Below are 5,616 nucleotides of genomic sequence, written 5' to 3' on the forward strand. Positions count from 1 at the left end.
GAATCAAAATTTAGGTACTGACCCCAAAATGAGAGTTGAAATTTGGTTTTCAACCTGGAAAAGAGAATCAAAATTTAGGTATGGACTCTGAATTTAGGTGCTGACCACAAAATGAGAGTTGAAATTTAGGTATCAACCTAAAAAAAAGAATCAAAATTTAGGTACCGACCTGAAAGAGAGGAAATCATAATTTAGGTACTGACCCTGAAATGAGAGTTGAAATTTAGGTATCAAGCTCGAAAAGAGGATCAGAATTTAGGTATCGACCTCGAAGAGAGGGAATTAGAATTTAGGTATTGACCCCGAAATGGGAGTTGAAATTTAGGTATCAACCTTGAAAAGAGAATTGGAATTTAGGTACCGACCTTGAAGAGAGGGAATCAGAATTTAGGTACTGACCCCAAAATAAGAGTTGAAATTCGGGTATCAACCTCGAAAAGATAATCAAAATTTAGGTACGACCTCGAAGGGAGGGAATTAAAATTTAGGTACTGACACCAAAATGAGGGTTGAAATTTAGTTATCAACCTCGAAAAGAGGATCAAAATTTAGGTACCGAACTCGAAAGGAGGGAATCAGAATTTAGGTACCGACCTCGAATTGTGAGTTGAAATTTGGGTATCAACCTCGAAAGGAGAATCGGAATTTAGGTACCGACCTCGAAGAGAGGGAATCAGAATTTAGGTACTGAACCTGAAATGAGAGTGTAGGAAGAATGTCAAAAAATGTGAAGTTTTGCAAAATTTTGGGAGAAGAAATCAAACCCAAGGGAATATAGAAGCGATCAATTTGTGGCAAAAAGGGATAGTCAAGCAAAATTTTCTTTTGAATTTTCATGATGATTATTATTTATATATATATTTTTTGAAAATTATTTATTGTTTATTGTAAGTTATACATAAACAATTTATATATATATATATAAATATATATATACATATTACATACATATATATCTTGAATATTATTCTTTTATAAATTTATTTATAAATATATATCGTTCTTGCTCGCTAGCCTTTCTCAGAATTAGGGAAAATAAAATTTATTTATTTTCTCAATCAATTGCCCAATCTGCATTCATAACAGTGAAAAGAAGTTCCAATATATTGTCTTTAAACTATTATATAATGAATATAATCTGATGTTGAATACAATTCTGTTTGATTTCATGTAATCAAAACATCCTCTGGAATCATTAGTTCATATATCCAAATACTTTCTTATTCATCAATACTGAAGACACGTGATTGAGTCCAGTCTTGTGTATCATCTAACTGTATTTTGTCGTCGGCAGTTGTGTTGAAATAGTAGTCTGTATAAGGACTAGCCTCACCTTCTAACATACCATCAAAAAAATAGAAACAATCTCTCCTAGATATATATTGAGGTGTGCTGTCTTTAAACAACTTACAATTCAAAAGGTCACAAGTTCTCGATCTCAGGATTGGGTCTGAACCGGAATGGTACCTTATCCTCATTCATCCTTCTGAGAGTTATTGAAACCCTCAGATACGACACTCCAGGGATGCAGTGTTTGGGCACATCAGCGTCGTTTCCTCTTATTATCAACACAGAGCCCACAGGCATAAGAATTTCTATGGAACCTTGAAATTTTCCATCACCAATAATCTGAATTTCTATTCCAAACATGATGTTGCATTTATTTATAAATGATACCGTGCAAAATGGTCTTGCAAAATCATGATGATCGATGTGTGGAGGAATGCAGTCACCAGCTTCGTAGATATTAACTATACAACTGTTTGGAATACAATCTGCTGGAAGTATACGCCAGATCACCAATCATTTGATTATCCTTTGGATGAATGACGGTAACGGGTCAACCTCATCGTGATAAATTATTCTGGGAGGATTTCCTTCTTTATCTTGGGAAAAATTGTAACAGCAGCCGTATTGGATCGAAACTCATCCATTACCCCGTTTCCATTTTCTCGACTCAGAATACATCCTTCTTCTTAGCCAACTGGTACGTCCCATTTCTCACTCCAAAAATACACGTTCTACAATGTCGTCCTGTTCACTACTGGTGAACACGTTGGTGTGCAGTTCCAACCCTTCAAGTGTGTTAACATACCTGCCCTGAAGCCTCTGGAAGTGCTCAAGATTTTGTTTTCTCACCTTTTCATATTCCTCTATTTCATACTCCGGAATGATCTGTAAAGGACGTGGCATGTTCGCTAATTGTGGAATATAAGGTTTAACTTCCATGATTCTTTGCTTAATTTTTTCTTCTTTGAAAATCACCCCTCCTTCAATTTTCATGGGTTGAGGTGGCATTTCAACTGGCTGATCTGGGGCTTTCCTTTTTAATTTGATCACCAACTGAGCAATAGTATCTTCGTCTTACCTTTATTCTTTCAATTGTTCTAGCATCTTATGGATACGGCAATTTTGATTCCTCTTCTGCGTACGAGTAAGTGTCCCAACTTATCTCTTTTTTTTAAAAAAAGAAAAAGAAGGCAGCAAAGGAAGCTAAGAACCGTATCCCAAATATATTTCTCAAGCCATAAAATGATTTCCAGCATATGTTTGAACAAAGAACAACAAAAAGCATCAAAACCGAGTCTCAAATGTATTTTTCAAACCATAAAAGGACCTTCAGCAGATTATTAAATGATCCATAGCATCAAATCCAAATTCTAGTCGCTTAAGTAAATAACGATCCATAAAAAAAAAACAAAGAGCAAGAAATGGAAGGGAGAAAGAAAGAAAAAAAATAATACTTCCAATTCTTAATAGTTTGAAGCCATAACTCACAAAGAGAGCTAAGCCTATTGCCGTGCAAACAGATGGTTCAACCCAACTATGAAGGGAATTTCAGAAATATATAAATCAAACCGAGAACTCGTATAAGATAGAAGAATTCAAGTTCTACAAGAAAAACTGCAAGTAATCTATCCAAGCAACCAAATATCATTCTAAAGAAATGTTAAAAAATCTTATCTACTTCCTGATATTATAGCACGAATCCATTTCATGAATATTAATTCTCATGTAAATGCCTTTCTAAAGTTAAGAATTCCTTGAAACAGTCAAAGCAGAGAAGGAGAACTTACTTCCGAATGTTTCCAGAAGTTTTCAAAAGAACTTAAAAGCAGTAAGCAGAAGTAATCCTCAAATCCTAAGAATGGAAGAAGCCAAATCCAAAAGAAATAGCCAATCAGCTAGAAATCCTCTTCAGTATAGGAATCAAAAAAATTGAACCCAAAAACTTCCCTTAAATGACTTCTAGAAAGTATAAATCAAGTTTCCAACAAGAGAAATCCCCAAATCGGTCAAAAAAAAGAACCTCTCTAAATCCTTCCCCGAAAGGGGTATTTATTGTTGAGGGAAGGAGAAGAGTTCACCGATAGGGCTTACGCATTTAGGTGGGAAAATTCATTGAAAAGAATATTACTGGCGAAGCGACCGATGACATAAGTCAGTTAAGACCGGCGAGGGAAGAGGTGACCGGAGAACCAGAAGAGAATAGAGGAGGAAGAAGATGACTGGTTAGGGCAAGAGGGGTTTCAAGAGAAGGAAGGGACGAACACGTGAGAAATAAAAAGATAAAAGAAAAAAAAATTAGGTTTAAGATTTAGAGTTTTGAAATTCTTTTTTTTTAAAAAAATTATTTATATATATATTTTTGAAAATTTCAAATTTTGTACAAGCACGGCGTCCTAACAAAAATGGGTGTCGTTCCTAGCTAAAATTGACGTTCTGGACACAACGACGCAGTCTGTTTCATCATCTGGGATCATTTGGACAAATTCGTCGACGATCGCGCCAAATTAACTTCGATTCATGCGTCGTGCACCCAATGAAATTATTTGACCTGATCAAAGTTATTTAACATGTAAGATGAAAATATTGACCAATCCTCGCATAAGTAACAACCGAAGTCAAAAACGAGGCTCGCAGTGGCAAATCAAATGTCACACATGTCACAGGGTCCACCTATGTCTTTCAAATTTTTATATTTTAATGATTTATGTAAATATATATACATATATTTATATACAGGTATATTACAAAAATGTATTTCTTATGTAAATATCTTAATTTATATATATATATATATATATATATTATGTAAGGAGCAGAGCTCCAATTCATTAAAGAAAACAAAACAAAATACAAAGGGTAAGAAAAGAAAAAAGGAGACAGAAGAGGGGGAATCCTTCTGCTCACTAAAGGTTCTTCTGTATAGAGACCCCTTCTAGCCAGCCAATTGGATGGTCTATTTCCTTCTCTGTGAATATGGGAGAACTTGATAGAGCAAAATTTAAGCAATTGATGAATACCAGAGATCCAGCTGATTAAGTTCCATGGGGTATCTGAATACCCATGGATAATGTTAATAAGTTGCAAGGAGTCAGATTCAACCCATAACTGATCTAACAGGCAAGATCTGGCTAAGGTGATGGCCCAAAAAATAGCTTGGTCTCATTGTACTTCAAGTGAGTCAAAAGCTTTAACAGGAGATTGAAATTATAAGATACATTTCCCCTCATGGTTCCTGAATACCCCACCAATGCCAGTAGACTGAGATTTGTGGCTGCCATCAATGTTAATTTTGGTCCAGCCAAACTTTGGGAGGGTCCAACAAATTGTCACAAATTTGGAAATATGTGCTTGAGAAAAAGACCAATCTCCAACACAACCTCAAACTTTTTAAATTTAATCAGTTTTTGAATAAAAGCAATACAATTGAGACCTACCCTCATAGGATCATGATGGGAGTTATCATGCTTTACCTGGTTTCTAGCCATCCACACAAACCATGCCACAATATTAGGGATGTCCTGGAGATTAGATCCCCTCCAATCAGACCAGCTAGTATAGAAAACCTTCCATGTGAGATTCATTGTTGGGATCCTAAGTTTACCAATCACAAAAGACCAAACATCCTGTACCCAAATGCAATCAAAGAAAAGATGGGTAATAATTTCCTCATGAGACTGGCAGAAAGTGCATCGGGAGGGACCCCTAAGCCCTTTCAATTTTAAAATATCATCAGTTGGAATCAATTTCAAGAAGAGTCTCCATATTAAAAAGGACATGGATGGGGTAAGGAATTTATTCTAGATGGTATGACCCCAGTGTACCAGTTGGGGGGGCTGAGAGGGGATAGGGTTCTTTCTTATAACAATTCTGTCTTTAACCCCAGGTTTAACAAACAGCTTCTGAATATTGGATAGTTGAGAAGGGCTGTAGAAAGGAAGGATTGAAGAAAGGTTCCACTTTCCATGAGCCCAGATGTCTTTCACAAAAACTGGGGCAGCTAGAGCAATCTGATTATGCAGAAGGCAGCCATCCAAGGTCCAATTATCCCACCAGATGTTTACCAAGCCCTCACCAATTTCCCAGATAAACAATTATTCAAAATCTTGCCTAACTTTTAACATCCTTTTCCAAATAAGGGAATCTCCTAAACCCACAAAGAGTTGGGAAGGATGGCGATACCTGCAATATTTTCCCCACAGGAATTCAGCCCATAGGGAGGACTGAGATCTGAATCTGAGCCAGAGTTTACAGAAATTAGTGTGCATAATTTGGGAGAAAGACTTGAAGCTTAACCCACCTTCCTCAACAGGTTTACACACCTTAGCC

The sequence above is a fragment of the Phalaenopsis equestris genome, unplaced genomic scaffold, assembly GCF_001263595.1.
Source record: "Phalaenopsis equestris unplaced genomic scaffold, ASM126359v1 Scaffold201348, whole genome shotgun sequence".
Taxonomy (NCBI): Eukaryota; Viridiplantae; Streptophyta; class Magnoliopsida; order Asparagales; family Orchidaceae; genus Phalaenopsis; species Phalaenopsis equestris.